The following is a 21,608-nucleotide window of genomic DNA, read 5'->3' as shown; positions in this document are numbered from 1 at the left end:
TCACTTGGAGAGTAGTCATGAAACACTTGCTCGCTTTTTAAACGGTAAAACTTTGTAACATTTATACTTGGAAATGCCATTTGATTCAAAAGTACAAGGAAAACATACTTCGAGTAGTCATTATTTTATTTTTCAAGGGCACAAGTTCGGCCAAATCCTTACTTATATACCTCGGAACGAGAAGACGCAAGTATCCTAGGTGGTTCAAGTAGTAATCACTCTTAACCCTTTACTCAAGTTGCAAGTATATTTTTCTAGTCCTCGAGCGTAAATTTGGGCAGCATACCCTTTGTATTTTCCTATTTCCAACCATTTATGGCTTCATTCTAACGCCACTGACCAATATTGTCCCACAGTTAATCGCACCATTGGGCCGTGGGTTTTGTTCCTGGAGGTGGGGTTATAGCCCACATCAAGTGAAGAGCCCAAGCCCGCAGGTCAAGAAACCCAGCACCCCTCCAAAAGGCCTCGATCAGGTAGGAGAGACCACTACAGGCTATTAAAGCAGCCCCAGGACTTCCTCCCTAACCGATGTGAGATCATTACAATCCACCCGCCTTAGGGAACCCAGCGTCCTCGCTGGCACACCGCGGTCGGGAGTCCGCTCTGATACCGACTCTAACGCCCCTGACCAATATTGTCCCATAGTTAACCGTCCCATTAGGCCTTGGGTTTTGTTCGTGGAGGTGGGGTTATAGCCCACAACAAGTGAAGAGCCCAAACCCGCAGGTCAAGAAGCCCAGCACCCCTCCAAAAGGCTTCGGTCAGGTGGGAGAGACCACTACAGGCTATTAAAGCAGCCCCAGGACTTCCTCCCTAACCGATGTAGGATCATTACAATCCACCCCCCTTAGGGAACCCAGCGTCCTCGCTGGCACACCGGGGTCGGGAGTCGGCTCTGATACCAACTCTAACGCCCCTGACCAATATTGTCCCACAGTTAACCGCCCCATTGGGCCGTGGGTTTTGTTCCTGGAGATGGGGTTATAGCCCACAATAAGTGAAGAGCCCAAACCCGCAGGTCAAGAAGCCCAGCACCCCTCCAAAAGGGCTCGATCAGGTGGGAGAGACCACTACAGGCTATTAAAGCAGCCCCAGGACTTCCTCCCTAACCGATGTGGGATCATTACAATCCACTCCCTTTAGGGAACCCAGCGTCCTCGCTGGCACACCGGGGTTGGAAGTCGGCTCTGATATCAATTCCAACGCCCCTGACCAATATTGCCCCACAGTTAACGCCCCATTGGGCCGTGGGTTTTGTTCCTGGATGATACGAACTCAATACGATGACCAGGACCTAGAAGATTGATTGGCAACACGTTGGAAGACGGAGTTGAGAACGACACACGGAACCACTCGAGTATCGAACTAACGGTAGAAAGACGCCACGATTGAGTGCGTTTCTCATTCGATAAGTCTTTGATCACCTTAGGGCAGCACTAAGTTTCTCAAGTTTAGCTTTTGCAAGCCATGGAAGAGGGCAATGCCCAATAGCGAGTTTGCTGGAAATTTCTCAAAAATGTCTCCCCCCTTGAATGAAAGAAAATGCAACCATAAATAACCCTACTAATACCCAAGATGGGCTGGACTAAGACTTGGCCCAATTGACTACTCTAATATGGACTTAATTTCAGACCTAAGGGAAGCCATAAGGCTGGCCGAAACTAACCCCTTCCAAACTAAACAATTCAAATCACTAAATATGGGCCTAACAATCTAATTCGGATCCAACTCAACATGAGATCTTGGACCGATTTTTATTCCTACTAATTTAGCAAAATAATAATAAAAAAAAACTTGACATTAAAAATTACGGCCCACTTGAGTTTCAATGGACAGCTTATACGAACTCCATCTACAAACTCCATCTCGCATCATTCCCCTCCTCTTGAAAAGATTTGTCCTCAAATCTCCAAGGAATGACTCGAGAAACACAAGTGATTGGCGACTCTCATTGCCAACTTCATCATATTGACTCGCTTAGAAGGAATGATAGTTGTCAAGACCATGACCCACACGATTCTTCCAGCATGTCGCTTGGAAAGCATATAGAAGCTCACGCACAATGGATATGAAGCATAGTCAAGAACTCTCCAAAGCATGGTTGATGAGAAACATCTCGATGGATCCTCCCGCAAACAAATGATACCATAAGTCTCTTCATACGCTCGGTCATTGTCAACAATGAGCCCTCCCAATGGTTCAATCATGCCATGTGCTTCAAACTCCAAGAAGAAAGTGAAATTTTGGTCCTCCGATGAAATTTTGGACAGCAAATTGAAGTGTCCAAATGACCTTGGAATTGCACATAGCATGATAAGTTTAACTTCACCCTGGACAACCTACAAAAACCGATGAATGCTAAACAAAATAAAGTTAGCGTCAAGAATGTCTTTCACATACATAGGTCGCATTAACAAAGATGGCTTTCTCTCCTTATCTTCCTCAACTCTTCCTTTCTCACCCTCTTGTTTAAGTCTTAGTTGATCTTCTCGAACTTGACTAGGAGTGAGTGGTACGAGTGTTACTTTCCATCCACCATGCTCAAATGAGTACTTGTTAGTGTAGCCATTGTAGCTAACACGCCTATCATATTGCCAAGGCCGTCCAAGTAGGATATGACTCGCTTGCATCGGGACTACATCACATAAGATCTCATCCTAATAGCTACCAATGCGAAAAGACACAAGCACTTGGCGAAACACTCGAACGTCCCCTGCTTCGTTCAACCATTGTAAATGATAGGGATTCGGGTGTGGCATAGTTGGAAGGTCCAATTTCTTGACCATGAGTAGGCTCGCCACGTTGGTGCAACTCCCCGTATCAACTACCACACTACACACCTTTTCCTTCACATGGCAGCGTGTATAGAAGATGTTACTCCTGTGATCTTCATCACCCTTCACTTGAGTGGTCAAGGCTTTAAGTGTCACCAACCCTACTACATCATTAGGTGGCAATATCTCCTTTGCCAAATCTTCATCCTCCACTAATGATGGCATGTCCTTGTATTCCTTCTCGTCGTCTGAAACCACTTCCCCACTAGGCAAAATAATCATGGCCTGTTGGTTAGGACATTGCGAAGCAATATGCCCGAAGCCTTGGCACCTAAAACACTTGGCATCGCGATGACGTGGCTTAGAGACCTCATGGATAGCTTTGGAATCAACTTTGGTAGTGGGATCTTGAGATGCTCTTGGTCTTGGGGAATTAGAAGAAACCGTGACTTTGTCCTCCTTAGTAGGCTGCGGTTTCCTCCAATTTCCAGCATGAAGAGACGCGTTGGAATGGGAATTACCCCTCCTCTTGAGGTGCCACTCCACTTTGACAGCTTTGTTCACCAACTCTTGCAAATCGAGGTAGTGTTGAAGCTCCACAATCTCTGCAATTTCAGCATCCAAACCATTGAGAAAACGTGCCATGGTTGCCTCCTCATCTTCATGCACATCAGCCCTAAGCATCGCAATCTCCATGTCCTTGAAGTAGTCTTCAACCGTCATACTACCTTGCGTGAGCGTTTGTAATTTTTGATGCAAATCTTGGTGGTAGTAATGAGGTATGAACCTTTTCCTCATAAGGCCTCGTAATTCTGCCCAAGTTTCAATAGCTCGTTCCCTATTTCTCCTTCTACTAGCACGGAGTTGTTCCCACCAAACCAAGGCATAGTCGGTGAACTCGATAGTTGCAAGTTTCACTTTCTGCTCTTCGGTGTAGGTGTTGCAATCAAAGATCATCTCGATCTTGCTTTCCCACTCTAAGTACACATCTGGATCAGATTTGCCTTGGAATGAAGGGATTTTAAGTTTTATCCCTTTGATTGGCTCATCTCTGTGCCAGTTGGGACGTTTATCATAGCAATGTCGTCTTTCGAACTCCTCTTCCCCATTGCTGGAATTTTCAGATTCAAGACGAGGAACTCGAGCATTGTTGCGTTTTTGGAATGCCACGGAATTCTCCAAGTTGTCTATCCGCTCGTGAATCGGTTCAAAAGAACGGGTCAACATTCTTTGAAATGCACTTATGAGAGCTGCATTGTTAAGATTTGGGTCAAAATGAACTGATTCACCTCCGTTGGACATGCTTAAGACCCCAAAGAATCTCACCAACTCAACTTCCACAGCTTGTTACTCACTTAACTTGAAGAAATTAGTAACTTCCTCAAGGTGATGTTAACTTATCAACTGTGATTCACACTTGTGGCAATGTTGACTCGTCTTGGCTAGAAGACTTGGATGACACAACCAAAAAATTTTTTTTGGGACTAAAACTCGACTTATGGACCTTAAACTACTCGAAGAAAGAAGAAAAGAAAAAAAATACAAGAAAATATTCTGGAAAAGGCACGAAAGTTAATGAGAACAACAGACAGATTTGGAAACCAAAATGATATGACAATTTTAGAATGTTATGGACACCAAAACTCGACTTTAAAGGCTCTAACTACTGGGAAAATAAGCTGAAAGTAACGACAAGACAAGGTGAAAAACCCAAACTTGGCTAAACGAATGGATGGAGTGATACCCGACTCAAAGGAAGTATTGGATTGGCTGGAATTAAGGCTGTCTTGGTTCGGTCTCTTTTTTGTTTTGTTTCTAGGCTTGACTTTGCTTCCCAAAACTTATTCAATTCCTGGAAATTATTTTCTTGAAGATCTCAGTTCGTTGCTGACTTCCCTTTTTTTTTTCAACGGCAAAGGACAACAATGGCGGCTAGAGCTTCCTACTTTTGGAACTTGGCTGGCCGCTTCTTAACTTGTGTATGGCCGACAAAAAGGAGAGCACTCAGATATCATGCACGACAAGGAAAGCCAATCAAGTTTCATGCACTTTCCAAATTACACCAAATACCAATTTGTGTATGGCCGACAAAGCAAGCAAATCAGATTTTCATGCAAATCAGCTTTGGCTAAGGGAAATCAAAACAGGTCATGCACTTGCCAATCTTCTCCACACACTTGGTTGTATCCAAAACACAAGGCCTGTGGTTTACTTCCTAACTACCATTTACAACCCCCAAACAGTCCACAAATCCCGAATTGCAAAGAGACAAAATCTAGACAGCTCACAATGGTTTCCACCCTTGAAAACAACTCCTAGTTTCGGACGAACAAGGATCCACAAGGCATGGCAGCCGCTGCTTTTTCCTTTTTTTTTTTTAACTCCAAGCAACACTCTAAGAAACCCTAATGACCCTCACAGCTAACCCACAAGGTATGGCAGCCGCACTCTACTTCAAGGCAACCGAAGGAACCATAAGCAGAATTTTGTTTTTCGCAAGAACAAGAGGGCACGATTGTGGGCTGACCTGGAAGATTTGGAGACTCTTTTGGACAGAAAGTTTGACCCTCAAACACGACAACAACTTCAGGTTTATACGGACAGATTTGAAGACAACATGGCCGCAACACAAGAGAGAAACAAACAACACAACACTAGACTACAAAACAGATTTCCTTTTGACTCAAACAAGACAAACAGATTAAGACAAAGGCTTGGACAGATTAGAGACAATAACGGATAGAATTGACATAACACAAAACAAAGACAACGACGCCAAAAGAAAGGAAAGCAACGACACAAGGAAACAAGGAATAAGGGATATATGTGATACCTTCAACTAGCTCTGATTACCAACTGATACGAACTCAATACGATGACCAGGACCTAGAAGATTGATTGGCAACACGTTGGAAGACGGAGTTGAGAACGACACACGGAACCGCTCGAGTATCGAACCAACGGTAGAAAGACGCCACGATTGAGTGCGTTTCTCATTCGATAAGTCTTTGATCACCTTAGGACAGCACTAAGATTCTCAAGTTTAGCTTTTGCAAGCCATGGAAGAGGGCAATGCCCAACAGCGAGTGTCGCGCCCCACTTTTTGAAAGGTGTGAAAGTAGTGTGTAGGATATGTATGTGAACGTGTGTGAAAGTGAAAATAAAAGGCCGTGGGATTGTGAAATGCGACGGTTTGGCCGAACAAAGGGTTTCAAATAGAAAAGGAGTCGCCACTTGGTATAGAGTTAGGGTGTACCAAGTCACCCAAAAAGTGATTTTGTTTTTGGAAAGAAAAGTAAACAAACCCTTTTTAAAGAATTTTTTAGGTCTACGTAACCAAAGAAAGGGATCGGGGGTCACATTTGATAAGGGAGAAGGCAAAGGCAAAGCCTAAGGCACTCCCTTACCCTAGCCAAAGCTAGTTGCGTGACTTAACCCTTCTTTTCCTAATTCTTCTACCCAAAGTATGTGTTGCATGTTGGATATGACTAATGGATGCTAAAAAGAGAAAAATGCAATCCTAAATCTAAAATATCTCTTATGAGGTTTTTTGGTCCCAATCATATGAATTGTGATGGCCAGTAAGGAAAGCCCTCATAGAGGTCACGGGTAATGCAAATGAAGACCCAAATATGAGTGCAAGTGTGAAAATGTAAGAAAAGTGCATGTGTGCCAATTGAGAAAATAAAGGTGTTTGTGTGCAAGTGGATGAAAATATGATATAATAGTAGTAAATGCATATAAGTGCAACTAGGTGCAATTTGTGGGGTAGAAAATAAATAAGTGATAGGGAAAGAAAAAATGTGCAAACATGGCATGTGGATTGAGAAAAAATATAAGTAGTGAAAAAATATGGATAAAGAAAGTGAGGAAGTGATATGATAAAAATGAGAGTGTATGAACCTAGAGGAATGCATCAAATCGGGTACGGGAATGACTCCTAACTTTGTGATTTTAATTTTCCCTTTGATAGAGGGAATACAAGCGTGCTAAGGCTTAGAAAATCCACACTCGTCTATATCCCATATTTAAGGGGTAACTCTCAAGCAAATGTACCCTATAACTAGCATGGAGATGCAAAAACCTAAGATGAAGGGGAAAGGATTGGGGAAGCATGCCAAATGCTAGAAAACTAAGAAAAATGTATGAAATGTAGTGAGACATGCAAGTATGTACCAACGAGAGGGGACGGCCTATTGGGTCTAGCATTGGACTAGCCCTTTTCTAAAATTCTCTCACAAGCATTGGACTTGCGAGAGCTCGAGGGGAAAAACCATGACCAGCGTTGGACTAGCCACGGTGACGCGCGTTGGCATCCCTCGTACAAATATATAAGCAATGTGCATAATTAAAGCAAGTAGACATGTGAGCACGTAATTCACATAACACATAAGCATGCATATCTAGATGCAAAGGCCTAGGAAAATGATAAACACATAGGCACACACAAACACACAGCATATAAGCCCTATCTATTACAAAAGGGGGATGCCTACTACAATCTAAGGGGGAAACGGAACAAAATAAATAAATACCTAACTATTACAAATTTGGCATTCAAGTGCCTTCAAATGACTTGCTAATTAAAAAGGCAAAATAAAAGAAAGCAAAATAGACAATTAAACATAAAATGAAAAGCGAATTAAAGCATGCATATTCACACATAACACGTAGGAGCACATAGGAAAAATAAACTCCAGGAGATAGAGGTTACCTCCCTTGCAATGGTGATGAAATGAAAGAAAAGATTAGCTTCAAAACAATAAAAGGATCAAGGCATCTCAAATAACCAGATAAACATGAAGTTAAACCATTGAAAGCATTTAAATAACTAAACAACCCATGATTCACAAAATTAGGGTCCAATTGAAAGGAAAAAGAAAGTTTGAGGGATCAATTTGATTAATCTTTTCAATTGCTTGGGCCATAGTGAAACAAAGGGAAACTTGGGGGGCCAAAATGCAATTTTAGAAAGATTTTCCCATGCAAAAGGTCACGGAAGCATTCTGTAACAAACATTCCTGATGAAGACTTTCTGCAACAAAAAAAATTACAGTTTCCAGCCGCAAACTTCATCCATAACCTTTGGCCATCCAAAACCTTGCACTAACTCTAATGAAAACAGGTCCGAAGACTTCTTAACAAGGTCAATCTTAGAAGAATTTCAAGCAAGTTTCATGCAAAGAATGAGCTTTTGCAACCGCAAGAATGTTCTACAATTTTCACTCACTCGATTGAGATGACATTCATGCAAATGACTCAACACCTCTATACTCATTCAAACAAGGAAAGAGGTAAAGACTTGCGGCAAAGGTAGGCATGCCATCCCAGTCAAGTAGCAAACTGAATCAAGCATTTTAAGCAAACAAAAAATTTCGGCCAGCTGAAACACTTAGCTTCTTACCATTTCTGCTGCAAGTTTCCAGCTCGTTAGCGACCCAGAAAAATGGCAAAGGTTAAACAAAGCCAAGGTGATCATGCAAACAAGGTGAGGAAACCCAGCTTTTGGGCTGTTACGGGACAAAGGAAAAACCAGAAAACATGTAGAACGAAATGCAACTTTTCATGCAAGGTTATGAAGGAGTTTTCTGCAATAATTCTCGGCAGCTGCTAAGAAAATTCTGCAGCAACTAGCTACCAGCTTTCATTTTTCAAGCACGGATCTTAGCCCCAAAACACAACTTCGAACAAAAACGAATTCAACCAAACATCAAAACTTTGATCCAAACAAAAGCCCACTGGAACTTAGCATCCAAACATACAAGAGAAAGCTCAGCCTTGCGGGCTACTTCGAGAAAGAAAACGATGAAGAGTATTCAACAGCTTTTAGCTTCTCATACAATTTTAACATACCAAGGAAATGATTTAATGCAGTTCCCAATTTGTCCAAGGCCAGCAATGAGAGAAAGTGAGGCGAAGGAGAAGGGGAGGCATCCAACAAACACTCTCGGACACAAAATGCAGAAAGGTAGCTTGAACTGGCTACTCAAATACGCAAAATCGAAACCAGAAATTCCAAACCAAGGAAAACCATGGTATCCAAGCCTTTCATTGCTAAAACCCATCATCAACATCGCAAAAAACATAAAAGAAACAGCACTCAGGAAAGCACTTAGGAATCCAGACATGACAAAAATCATAAAGCCGAAAACTTTTTGCAGTTTTCTGGTTTTGTTCATTCAAACACCACTCATGGCTTTAATCAATGAAACATGAATCAGAGTTACAACATGACTGCACATTTTTCCACTTTGAACCACAAAACTCTCATGTTTAGATGCAAAATTTAGAGGAAAAGAGCCTACGAAAATCTGGAAAAAATTTCTACAACCTCCTTTCGGCAAATTTGACGACTAATCATCGACTAAAGAGGGCTAGAAATGGTTCCTATACCCTAGATTTCATGAGCTAACACACGATCCAAACACCAGAGATATAGAGCCGGAACGAATTACCACACGGGTTTCTACAAAGAACCAGAGATGAAACCACAAAGAAAGGAAACAAAACATGCGTGCACAAGGAGGAAATTCATGCAATGAAGTCCAGATCTTCACAAAATGGTATGAAAATGACAGCAAGAAAGGCTAGAGTCACCTGCAAACGTCAGTGAAGTAAAGCAACGGGAAAGCTCAAGAAAGTGACGTTGGTTTCTGGAAAAAACAATGCCCAGGCAGATTTGTTGCAGCGGCAACAACATCTCGTTTTTCCTTTTCCTCTGCTGTTTTCTTCCTTTCAGATCTCTCTCTACCGCTCCTTTACTTCCCCAAATCTTTTCTGAAACCCTTAGCTTTCTTGTCCAGAACCCTAGCCGTCAGCTTTTTCCTTCCCAGATTTTCAACTCTCGTTCGATCCTCTCTCTCTCCCTCTTTCTAGCCGTCCTCCCTATCTTCCTCACGCTCCCCTTAGCTTTCTTTCTCAGCCCCGCTCACCTCTACCTCTAAACCCCAGCCGCCGTACCTTACTCTTAGTTCCCTCTAAACCCTAGCCGCCTCTACCTCTCCTCCTGTTTCTTTCTTTTGCCGTCCCCTTATCACTCTTAGCTTACTCCCCCCCATTTCCTCTTTGGCTTGCGGCTCTTTTTATTTTTAAAGGCACCTCCAAAGACTAAACCTAATTTGAAAGGCTAAGATTTCAAATCCCAAAGTAGGCTTATGTGTCTTATTCTTGTCCCTTTGATTGACTTTTCCTTTTTTCTTTTTTTTTCTTTTCTTTTTCCCTTTTCTTTTCGAAAATTAGTATGAAGGCCAAAATAAATAGATAAGAAAATAAAATGATCTAGAACAAAATAAAATGAAATAAAAAAACCCTAGAATTGGAACAAATAAAGCAAAATTAACTTAATTAAACTAATAAAGTTAAAAAATCAAAAATTTGGTGTCTACAGCGAGTTTGCTGGAAATTTCTCAAAAATATCTCCCCCCCTTGAATGAAAGAAAATACAACCATAAATAACCCTAGTAATACCCAAGATGGGCTGGACTAAGACTTGGCCCAATTGACTACTCTAATATGGACTTAATTTCGGACCTAAGGGAAGCCATAATGTAGACACCAAAATTTTAGCATAATTTCATTTACTATTTATTTAGTTTTTATTTGTCGTGTTACGTTTATTCACTTTTTAGTTTTTAGTTTTTTAGCTTTTTATTTTATTATTTTTAAGTTTTAGCATAGAATTTGTCGAAAAAAAAAGAAAAAAAAAAGAAAAGAAAAAGAAAAAAAAGATAAAAGAAAAAAGGAAAAGAAAAGGAAAATCATCAATCCAAATTTTTTAGGCATTTTTTTATCATTTTTTCTAGGTTTCTTCATTTTATTTTACTTAAAATGTTATTTTTATTTTTATTATATTATAAAAAAAAAGCAAAAACGTAAGAGGAAAAATTGCAGTTGGCAAGAAAGAGATCCAATGGCTCAAGTTCTGATACAAAAATCCACCCTTCATCCTCACCTTTGAGGTGAGGATTTTAGGGACCTGGGGTTCCTATAAATAGTATAAGGAGCAGCGGATAGAAGGAGGGGAAAAAAGGAAAGAAAACGGCAAAAGAGAGCGACCAAGAGAGAGGCTAGGGATGGCTGGGAAGGTTTTTTGGGAGAGCAAAAGAAAGAAACCGTGGGTAAGAGTGAGGGCTAAGCATTGGAGAAATAGAAAACATCAGAGGAAAAAAACGAGAGCTGAGGGTTTTAAGGCCTGGGCAAAAGAAAAATCTGGGGGATGACGGCCAGGAAAAAACCAGAGAGAAACGGAGTGACGGCAAAAGAAAATCTGGTGAAAGGGGGAGCGAGTGTAGGACGGCCGGCGGTGAAAAAAAAAAGAAAAGAAACGAGAGAGCTGGGGTTGACAGGCTTGAGGAGAGCAAAACGGGAAGAGAAAAGAGAGCAAGAGAGAGGCGGCAGGAGTTTTAAAGAAAGGAGAGAAACGAACGATAGAAAAGGGCTTCGGAAGAGTAGAAAGGACAAGCTTTTGGGCTGAGCAGGAAGAGATCTGGGCAGTGAACTGAAGGAAAAGCTGGGTAGTGAGGAAAACAAGGGTTTCGCAGGGATCCATTGCGCAAGTATCTGGATTTGGTTTAATTCCTAAAAGGCTAAAGGTAATCCTTCCTTCCCTTATGTTCATGAGTTACGGCGTTTACATCATAAGCTTCAAAATCTCTGCTGCTATGGCCGTTGTCGCGTTCTTTCATTTTTTTCTTTCCTTATACTTGCTATTCGTGCATTTGGGTAAAAAAAGGGAGAGGCTTTGATTCATGTTTTTACATTAAGCAACGTTTTTTTTGCTGTAAAGAGGGAGTAGGAGCGTGTAGAATACATTAATCAGAGTTTTTCCCTCTGGGACAGTTCATCTCATGCTTTTCTGTTTCGTTTTCCCGCACAAGACTAGAGCTTTATATTTAGTTGCTGAAGTTTTGGGTTAAGAATGGAATTTGTAATCCTCTTTCGGGCCATAACTTGATGATTACTGGTAGATTGGCGCTTGTTTGTATTTCAACATGAACCCCAAAAGCTGTCAATCTTCATGCACTTTTTTCTCCGTGGAGCTGAATGGGTTTGGTCTGTAGTTTTGGTTTGGTTTGGGGACGGAGGTTTGGGACCTTTTTTCTATGGGTTTAGCTGATGGGGTTCGTGAGAGTTCATGGGATTTGTCATTGCCGTTTGCTTGAATTTTGTTGGCTACGTATGTCCTGAATGCTATAGTTGGAGGTTGCAGTTCTATTTCCAGATTTGCATGGTTTTCTCGAATCTTTGTGTTGGAAATAAAAAGAAAGCCGCGGCTCAAATTGCAGAAAAGTCTTGATGTTTCCTCTCTGCTCACTAAGTTTTGCACATAAATTGCTATTTAGTTTTATATTGAAGGAAAAACGAAGTGTTTGGTGTTGAGTTTGCATTCTTTGAATCCAAGGAAACATAAACTAGTTTGAATTTTGATTAAGTAAGACAGATTTCCCTAAAAATTCTGAAATAGTGGGAGTGTTTTCTTGAACAAATCTAGAGTCGCTAGCTTGCTTCTCATTCCAGATTTCTCTTTGTCCTTTGTATGCATAAAACAGCGTTTTTTGAGAATGAGTTTACGACCTTTAGTGGGTGCTAGGAAGTTGGATTTTCTTCTTGGTTGAAATCTTTTGTTTGCCGCATAAGGCTACTGAAGTTCCCAAAGCTTCGGCTGGCTTCCGAGGATCTCTTATTTTTGCAGAAATGTTTCGTAAGCTTTGTATGAAGTTGCTTGAGCTGTCCAGGTTTGCATGCCTTTTGTCCGGTTCTTGGAGTTTTAAATCTACAAGCTTCATGATGCAAAGTGGGAAGATTGTGTGATAGTTGTGTTTGGATTTGGTTATGTCTGAAAACTGGTTTTGTGAAGTGTCGAATTGCAGGAAGCTTTTATCGGAATTTTTTCTGTTGCAGGCAACGTTTCGTAGCTTCACATGCATTTGCATGCAAAAATAGCTTTAAATAATTTCACTTTGACCCCTTGGCTTCTAACTAATGCTACTAGGACCCAATCAATTGAATAATTTCATCAATTTGATCCTTGGTAGTTTTAATTTTTGCAACTTCATTGTTTGTTTGATTCAATTAGCCACCTTGCTTTGTTTAAATTGCTTTTAATTCATAATTTTAAGGGCTTTCTGACCAAGCAAGCTTGTGTTTGCATATTTTCTTTAATTTTCTCAATTAAAATGATGCCTTGACCTTTTCTTTTGTTTTGGAGGGTAAATAAGTAACTCACCACATTAGGGCTCCATTTCGAGGGAGGTATAGCTTCTTTTATCTTTTTTGCCTCTCCCCTATGTGATCCAACGTGCTAAGTGAGAATTGCTTGTCTACTTGGCTTTCCTTGCTTTTCCTTAATTCCTTTCATTTATTTCATTTACTTTTGCTTTTATTAAGTTATTCTTTTATGGGGTATGTGTACACCTCTTGGCTTGTAATAGATAGGGCTTGGAGAGCTTTTTTATTCATTTTCCCTCTTCCCCATTTGTTTTAGTTAGCAAATGTAATAGTTAGGGCTTTAATTGCCTTATGTGTCTTGCATGCTTAGTTGCTAAGTGTTAATTTGCTTTATTAGGCTCTTGCATTTAGTCGAGCATGCTAAGTGTTATGTGCTATGTGTTTATAGGTGATTGGCATGTCTACTTACTTTCTATAGTCGTAGATGAATATGATGGATGAGTGCACATCACCACACTAGTCCAACGCTAGTTGTGGCTCATTGTCCCGTTTTCCACTAGTCCAACGCTAGTAGGAATTCATAGATATGGTCTTAGTCCAACGCTAGACCCTTAGGGATCTCCCTCGCTAGTTCATAATCGCATGTCTCACTACATTTCATGCATTTTTCTTAGTTTTCTAGCATTTGGCATGCTCCTCCAATCCTTTCCCCTTCATTTTAGGCTTTTGCATCCTCATGCTAGTTATAGGGTACATTTGCTTGAGAGTCCCCTTTCGGTAAGAGAAACGAGCGAGTGTGGCTACAAAATAGCCTTAGCACGCTAGTTCTTCCTTCTAATCAAAGAGAAAATTAAAATCGTAAAGTTAGGAGTCATTCCCGTACCCGATTTGATGCATTCCTCTAGGTTCATACGCTCTCATTTTTATCATATCACCTCTTCACTTTTTTATCCACATTTTCTCACTAATATTTTTCGCAATCCACATGCCATGTTTGCACATTCTTTTTCTTTTATTTATTTTCTACCTCAAAAATTGCACCAAATTGCACTTATGCATTTACTACTATTATACCATATTTTCATCCACTTGCACACAAGCGCCTTTATTTTTTCAATTGGCACACATGCACTTTTCTTACATTTGCACACATGCACTTTTCTTACATTTGCACACTTACACTCATACTTGAATCTTCATTTGTATTATTCATGACCTCTATGAAGGCTTTTTCTTATTGGCCATCACAATTCATGTGGTTGGGACCAAAAAGCCTCATAAGAAACATTTTAGATTTAGGATTGCATTTGTTTTCATATCCATTAGTCATATCCAACATGCAACACATACTTTGGGTAGAAAAATTAGAAAAAGAAGGGCTAAGTCACGCAACTAGCTTTGGCTAGGGTAAGGGAGTGCCTTAGGCTTTGCCTTTGCCTTCTCCCTTATCAAATGTGACCCCCGATCCCTTTCTTTGGTTACGTAGACCTAAAAATTCTTTTAAAAGGGTTTGTTTTACTTTTCTTTCCAAAAAATCACTTTTTGGGTGACTTGGTACACCCTAACTCTATACCAAGTGGCGACTCCAGTTTCCATTAAAAAAAACCCTTTTAAACCCTTTGTTTGGCCAAACCGTCGCATTTCACAATCCCACGGCCTTTTATTTTCACTTTCATACACGTTCACATACATATTCCACACACTACTTTCACATCCATTCAAAAAGTGGGGCGCGACACATAAGGCTAGCCGAAACTAACCCCTTCCAAACTAAACAATTCAAATCACTAAATATGGGCCTAACAATCTAATTTGGATCCAACTCAACATGAGATCTTGGACCGATTTTTATTCCTACTAATTTAGCAAAATAATAATAATAAAAAAACTTGACATTAAAAATTGCGGTCCACTTGAGTTTCAATGGACAGCTTATACGAACTCCATCTACGAACTCCATCTCGCATCACTGGAGGTGGGGTTATAGCCCACAACAAGTGAAGAGCCCAAACCAGCAGGTGAAGAAGCCCAGCACCCACTCCAAAAGGCCTCGGTCAGGTGGGAGAGACCACTACAGGCTATTAAAGCAGCCCCAGAACTTCCTCCCTAACCGATGTGGGATCATTACAATCCACCCCCCTTAGGGAACCCAGCATCCTCGCTGGCACATCGGGGTCGGGAGTCGGTTCTGATACCAACTCTAACCCCCTGACCAATATTGTCCCACAGTTAACCGCCCCATTGGGCCGTGGGTTTTGTTCCTGGAGATGGGGTTATAGCCCATAATAAGTGAAGAGCCCAAACCCGCAGGTCAAGAAGCCCAGCACCCCTCCAAAAGGCCTCGGTCGGGTGGGAGAGACCACTACAGGCTATTAAAGCAGCCCCAGGACTTCCTCCTTAGCCGATATAGGATCATTACATTCATTCTTTTCCTCAATCAAGCCCAAAGTTACACACAACACAAATTCATTTCAATAGCCGTTCAATAGGCTCAAGACAATACAAGGACCAAAAATCAAGCTAATAACAAGTGCGGAAATGAAACTTAACAAAAGACAGATTTGATGTATTTTTACGGAATGGACACATCCGAGGCTACGCTTATCGGATTGAGGTGCAACTTATACTGTTTAGAAGCTAAGACATAGGGCTACAATTTTGATGAAGACCACTTAGTCCAAATTCTAGTGTAACCTAGTCAAATTCCCAATTCACAAAACCAACTTCCAACTAACCGGCCAGTTAACCGTACTACCTTTAAATGGCCATATCTCAGGCTACCAAAGTCCGTTTTAGGCGTTCTTGGAGGTGTTAAAAAGTTAAAACAGAGTAATAAAACATTCATATTTTGGTAAATGGCTAAATCAGCACGGATCATAGTGAATATACACGGTCAATTGGATAAACTGTCTAAAATGGATCACTGGATGCATCCTAGGGTAGTGAGGGTATTTTGGTCTTTTTACAGGCTACATTATCCTGATTGAGCTGAAATTTTGTAGAAACCTATAAAACGTCATTCTCTACAATTTTCATGTTTTATACTAAGCCTAATTCGGCCTCTAGCATCATGAACTGGAACCAGACAGAACTGAACTACAATTTTCCAGAAATCTGAAATTTTACGGTTTCAAATGAAACTTTCTTCATTTCTTGCTTCAATCATTACCACGACCTCTTATATAAGTTTAGATACCACATATACTATTCATACAGCAAGTATAGGCAGCAACTCCTTCAAACCCTAACTCATGTAACTCAACAAAAAACATACGCTATATCCACTCAAATCATTATAATAGCTATCATCCACCACAAATTTAAGGTGGTGTGCCAAGTTAAGCAAGATTAAGAGTAAGAAATGGGGAAATCAGCATTATTACCTTGCTAAAGTGACTACCAAGAGCAGCCCTAGATTTTCCTTCCAAAATTTCACCAACACACCGCTAGCTAAACACTCAAGGAAGGTTTTAATCGGTTTAGTTTCTTGTTTCCTCACTTAGATGATTCAAACCCAAGATGAATTGGTGCAGCTCTCCCTTGGTTTTTCTCTCCCTCTCTCTCAGCCAAAGAAGCAGAAAAATGATGAAGAAATGAAGCTCCATGGTGATAAGAAGGCAAGACTATTTGGTCTTGGTCAAGGCCCTCAATAGCCAACAAGTGTCACCACCAATTTCCACTCATTTTTTTGTTCCTTTTCCTTGCAAATTTGGTCAACATTTTCGGCCAAAGCAGCTGAGAATGAGGGGATATTTTGCTCAAATAGTAATGAGCTTGTATGGTAAGAAAGTGGTGATCAAGTGGTGTGTTCAATCGGTAGTGCACGGTACACGTCGGTTCGCACCGTTTTTCCTTAAATCACACGTATTAGGGTTTTTACTTCCTATTCACTAACTTTTTATCATTGCTCCTAATCACATATTATTTGTCACCCAAAAGTCACTCTTAAACACCAAATTTGATCCTTGCTCCATACCGGATAATTACACTACGGATACACGTGAAAACCCTAACTTGCTCCAACTTGAAAACAAAAAGGGAAACGCTACTTTCTAGGTTCATTTGCACTTATTGTGGAACGATTGGGTAGTAGGGCTATAATAAATGAATAATTTCCAAATAAGAGGGCATTTTTGAGAAAAATATAAGGAATTTGCAAGTTCTCACAAATTTGGTACTTACCAACCATACAAATGGAATTAATACATCAAAGATGCCATTAACAAGCCAAAATCCAACCAAACCAACTCTATGGATCATGAATCAAGAAACCCTACTTTTTCCTCCTAGCCTTTACCAAAATCAGCAATATAATCATCAAAATAAACCATAAAACGACTCCATAATCATCACACAACCCATAAAAATGCATAATCACAACAAAAGCATCACTTCCATAGCTTCAAGATTAAAGCCCCAAAATTTAACTTTCAAAAGAGATAACTTACCTTCAAGTTGCAAGTTTCTTAGGTTGATCTTCCAAAATCCAAGCTCCAAGTTGTTCTTCCAAGGTCCAAACTCAAGATTAATGGAAAACAAGATGCAAGAAACAAAAATTTTTCTCTCCCTTAGCTTCTCTCCCTCTCGGCTCTTTCTCTCTTTCTTTCTCTTTGGCTTTGTCTTGTTTTTTGCCTTATGATTATCTTACAAATCCTATGGTATAATATAGTCAAAGCTTATGGAAGATATTTATCACTTCCACCAATCAAATAAAAGCTTGGTTATTGCCTCCTAGCCCTTACAACCTTTACTTTCTCTTTCTTACTCCTTTGCCCTCAAACATTGAAAATCTTTCAATTTACTCTATAAATGATAACTTAATCTAGTCTAAAACACTTGATCACACTTAATCACTTCACCAATCACACTCCTATCTTAACCACCTATACTTAATCATACTTTATCCATAATGGAACCCACTAAACAACAACCTTTATAACATTGGCAAAATTAGGGTTTTAAACCCAACTTAAGCTTTCTAATCTATGGGAACACTAAAGGGTTTACTAGTTGGAGTTTTTTCTAACTTTTAAACTTCCTTACCCCATATAAAAGAAATCTAATCCTATAATTACTTACTCCAAAGCACACACACTAGAATTGCTAGCTTAACTACAACTCAATCTTGTGCTTAATACAAAAGCTAGGCTTTTAATCTTAACCCAAATTAGGGTTTTCTCATTAACCCTAAAACCAAATTTTTATAGCACAAATAATGAATATCATCTAATATCAATCTTAAGAATTGACCGGGGTCTCACATTGCTCCCTCAAATTGAAATACGAAAAAGGTAACCTGTCTATCCTCAGGGTATTTTAATGCCTCAAATATGTTAACCATAGCTTCTAACCAATTCTCTGCTATCTCAGGGTTTGGTCCTCAGTAAACTTAAGTGGAGTAAACTTCTAGAACCTTTATAAGGCGTTATCTTCTCCCACTTCTGAATCCCTATGTTGATGTGTAGGTTTGTGAGGACTTGAAAATTTGTTTATATTTTCTTATAAGTTTCTTTTATTTTGAATAAGTTAATTTATAATTTCTTTAATACTAATTACTTCCCTTAATAGTTGTAATAAATAATAGAGTCAAGAGTTTTACTTTTATTTTTACAGTTAGAGTAAGTTAGGGTTTTGGTAGTGTGATCAATTGGTGAAGTGTGTGTGCTAAATTTGATGGACAAGAGCGAGTATTAAATAAGAGGAAGTGTGTGATTAAAAGTGCTAAGAGTAAGTTAGTGAATCATAAGCTAAAACAAAAGTACAAGAGAGTTAAGGAAATAGGCTTGAACGGACGTGCGCCTGTCGCGCCACATTTTTAATGAAAAAATAAAATTACGATTACGGGTTTATAAAAATGAATTTTGATTAATTTTGAGTGAAAATGAGTTTTTTATTTTTTAGAAAATAAATAAATAAAATGAGCCTAAATGGGACTTTAAAAAATGCAACGATTTTGACCCCAAAATAATAGTTTAAAAAAAGTTTTAACAAAAAATAGGAGTCGCCATTTGATATTGAGTTAAGGTGTACCATATCACCTAAAATGAATTTAAATAAATAAATAAAAAGTAAAGAAAACCCTTTTTAAACGACTTCAAATCTTCGAAAATCAAGAGAAATGGGCTCGAGAGTTACGGTTGAAGAAGCGAAGGCAAGGATGAAATCCAAGGCACCCTTTCAACCTAGTCAAGGTTAGTTGCATGATTTAGTCAAAAATTTTCTTAAATATAACCTATAAAATTTATCACATTTGGATTTACTATATGAATGCAAATCTAGACCTAATGGTTATCAGAAGGGTCAATATATCTCTTCAAAGTTTGATTGGTGCAAATTGCATTAATTGCAGCGCCCAAGAGTGATTCTTTGAAGAGGTCACGAATATGCACAATGAGATTTAAAAAAAATAGCAAAATTATAATATACAAATATACATGACCTAAAAGAAAGGGATGCAACATAACGGGTGTGGGGACTAAGATTCGTGACTCAATTTTCCCTTTTATAGAGTGAATACGAGCGTGCTAAGACTAGAAAGCCGTACTCGTCCGTATCCTATATTTGAGAGGTTAATTCTCCTAATTTTGGTCAAGCAAATAATCTAACTTATTTCTAATTTCCCTAAATAAGATGCAAATCTAAATGTTATGTTTTATACATGGGGATAAGGGATATATAGGGAAATATTATGTAAAAAGTGATAAGGATCTTAAAAGTAGAAATTATACATGAAATGTAGTGATTTGTCACACAAACATGATCTAGCGCGTAAACGGTCCCTAAGGGACTAGCGTTGAACTAGCCCTATGTCTATAAGTACTCACTAGCGTTGGACTAGTGAGAAATCGGTAAAAAGGGCCACAACTAGCATTGGACTAGTGTGGTGACGTCATGCATTTATCATAATCAAATAAATCATATAAAACATAATAAAAGTGAATAAACACATAAATTATGTATAGCACACAAGCATGATATCTAGATGCAAAAATTCTAAGAAAGCGAGTAAGCACATAAGCATACAACCATGCAAACACATAAACAAATAAAAGCAAATAAAAACCTGACTATTACATTCGACAGCCCTAACTACAATATAAAGGTGTAAAGAATGAAATAAAATAAAATAATAACCTAACTATTATAATTTGACATTTAAATGCCTCTCAAATAACCAAAAATTAAATTAAAATAAATATACAAAATTAAAACAAATAAAGTAAATAAATAAAATAAAATAAAACAAAAAACGTTCAAAAAGCATACAATTACACACAAAAAATCACATAGAGGTACATAGGATCAAGTAAAATCAAAATAAAGAGTAGAGTGTACCTCTCTTGAATTAGTGAGTTAATGAAATGAAATTTCCCTTATTTACCCTTTCAACACAAAAAAATAGTTAAGGCGCCACTTTAATTAACAAATAATCATAAGAGATGGAAATAAATATGAAATTGAATCAATTAAAGTATTTAAATAAAATTAAACAACCTATATTCAAAAAAATTAAAACAAGCAAGGACCTAATTGAAACAATTAAAGAAGTTTGAGGGGTCAAATTATTATTATAAATATTAAGGGCCTAAATTAAAATAAAATAAAATAAATGGCTTAAGATGAAGCCTACCAAAACCAAATGCTAAAATTCACAAAAATAAATCAAAACGCTCTCACTAAACCCCAAAAAATATTACCCAAATCTAAACTATTTTTACAAAAATCCAAATAAAAAACTATAAATCTATCAAAAATTGTTAAACCTTCAAATTTCATCCCAAAACTCATGAATAATCTGTCCAAAAATCACATTAAATCATACCGAGGAAAAATAACGTTTTGAAGGGACAAAATTGATTATATTTTCCCAAATTTCGGGCCATAATAGCATTATTTAGAAAACTGGGGGTTAAAGTTTCTTGAAACTTTCATGCATCATGCTCGATAGCTTTCTTTCTTCTGCAATTTTCGCTGCAACCTTGCAGCTTATTCGACTGAGAATCATCCGCAAACTCAAACAAAGAACCCATAGATTTATCTACCCAGTTACCACAAAACATCATCATCCCATTTCCTTAACAAACTTCAACAAGATTCCATCTAAAGATCTGAACAACAGAGATGTTGGCAAGCCGCAAAAATTGATTTCTATCGGATGCAAGGAAAATGGCTTATCATCTGCCGAGATTTCAAATCCAAACACACACAACCTCAAAACATCCGAGTGCATGAAGTGAACTCATGTGAAGGAGATTCAAGCTAAGGTCTTGTATGAACAAGAGGAAGAAATAACAAAGAGAGGAAGAACAAGGAAACCGATATAGTAGCAAGGTTCCAGCATTTTTTATTCAGATATAATGATATATAAATGGAGAAGGATGAAGAGATTACCTTTTATGCTTTAGGATACCCAACAAATGCAGGAAAGCCAAGGAAAATGAGATTAAAGGCTGGAATCCCAAAGCCAGAATTTTGTTGCATGTAGACACCAAATTTTCAGTGTTTTTAGTTTTTTAGTTTTTATTTTATTTTATTATTTTTATTTTTAAAATTTAGCATAGAATTTCTCGGGAAAAAGAAAAAGCATTCAAAAAATATGCTTTAGTTGTTTTGATTTAAATTCCATGTTTTCTTGAAAAAAAAAGGAAAAAAAGAAAAAAAAAT

The sequence above is a fragment of the Coffea arabica genome, chromosome 2c (genome assembly GCF_036785885.1).
Source record: "Coffea arabica cultivar ET-39 chromosome 2c, Coffea Arabica ET-39 HiFi, whole genome shotgun sequence".
NCBI lineage: Eukaryota > Viridiplantae > Streptophyta > Magnoliopsida > Gentianales > Rubiaceae > Coffea > Coffea arabica.
Note: the sequence above shows the minus strand (reverse complement) of the source record.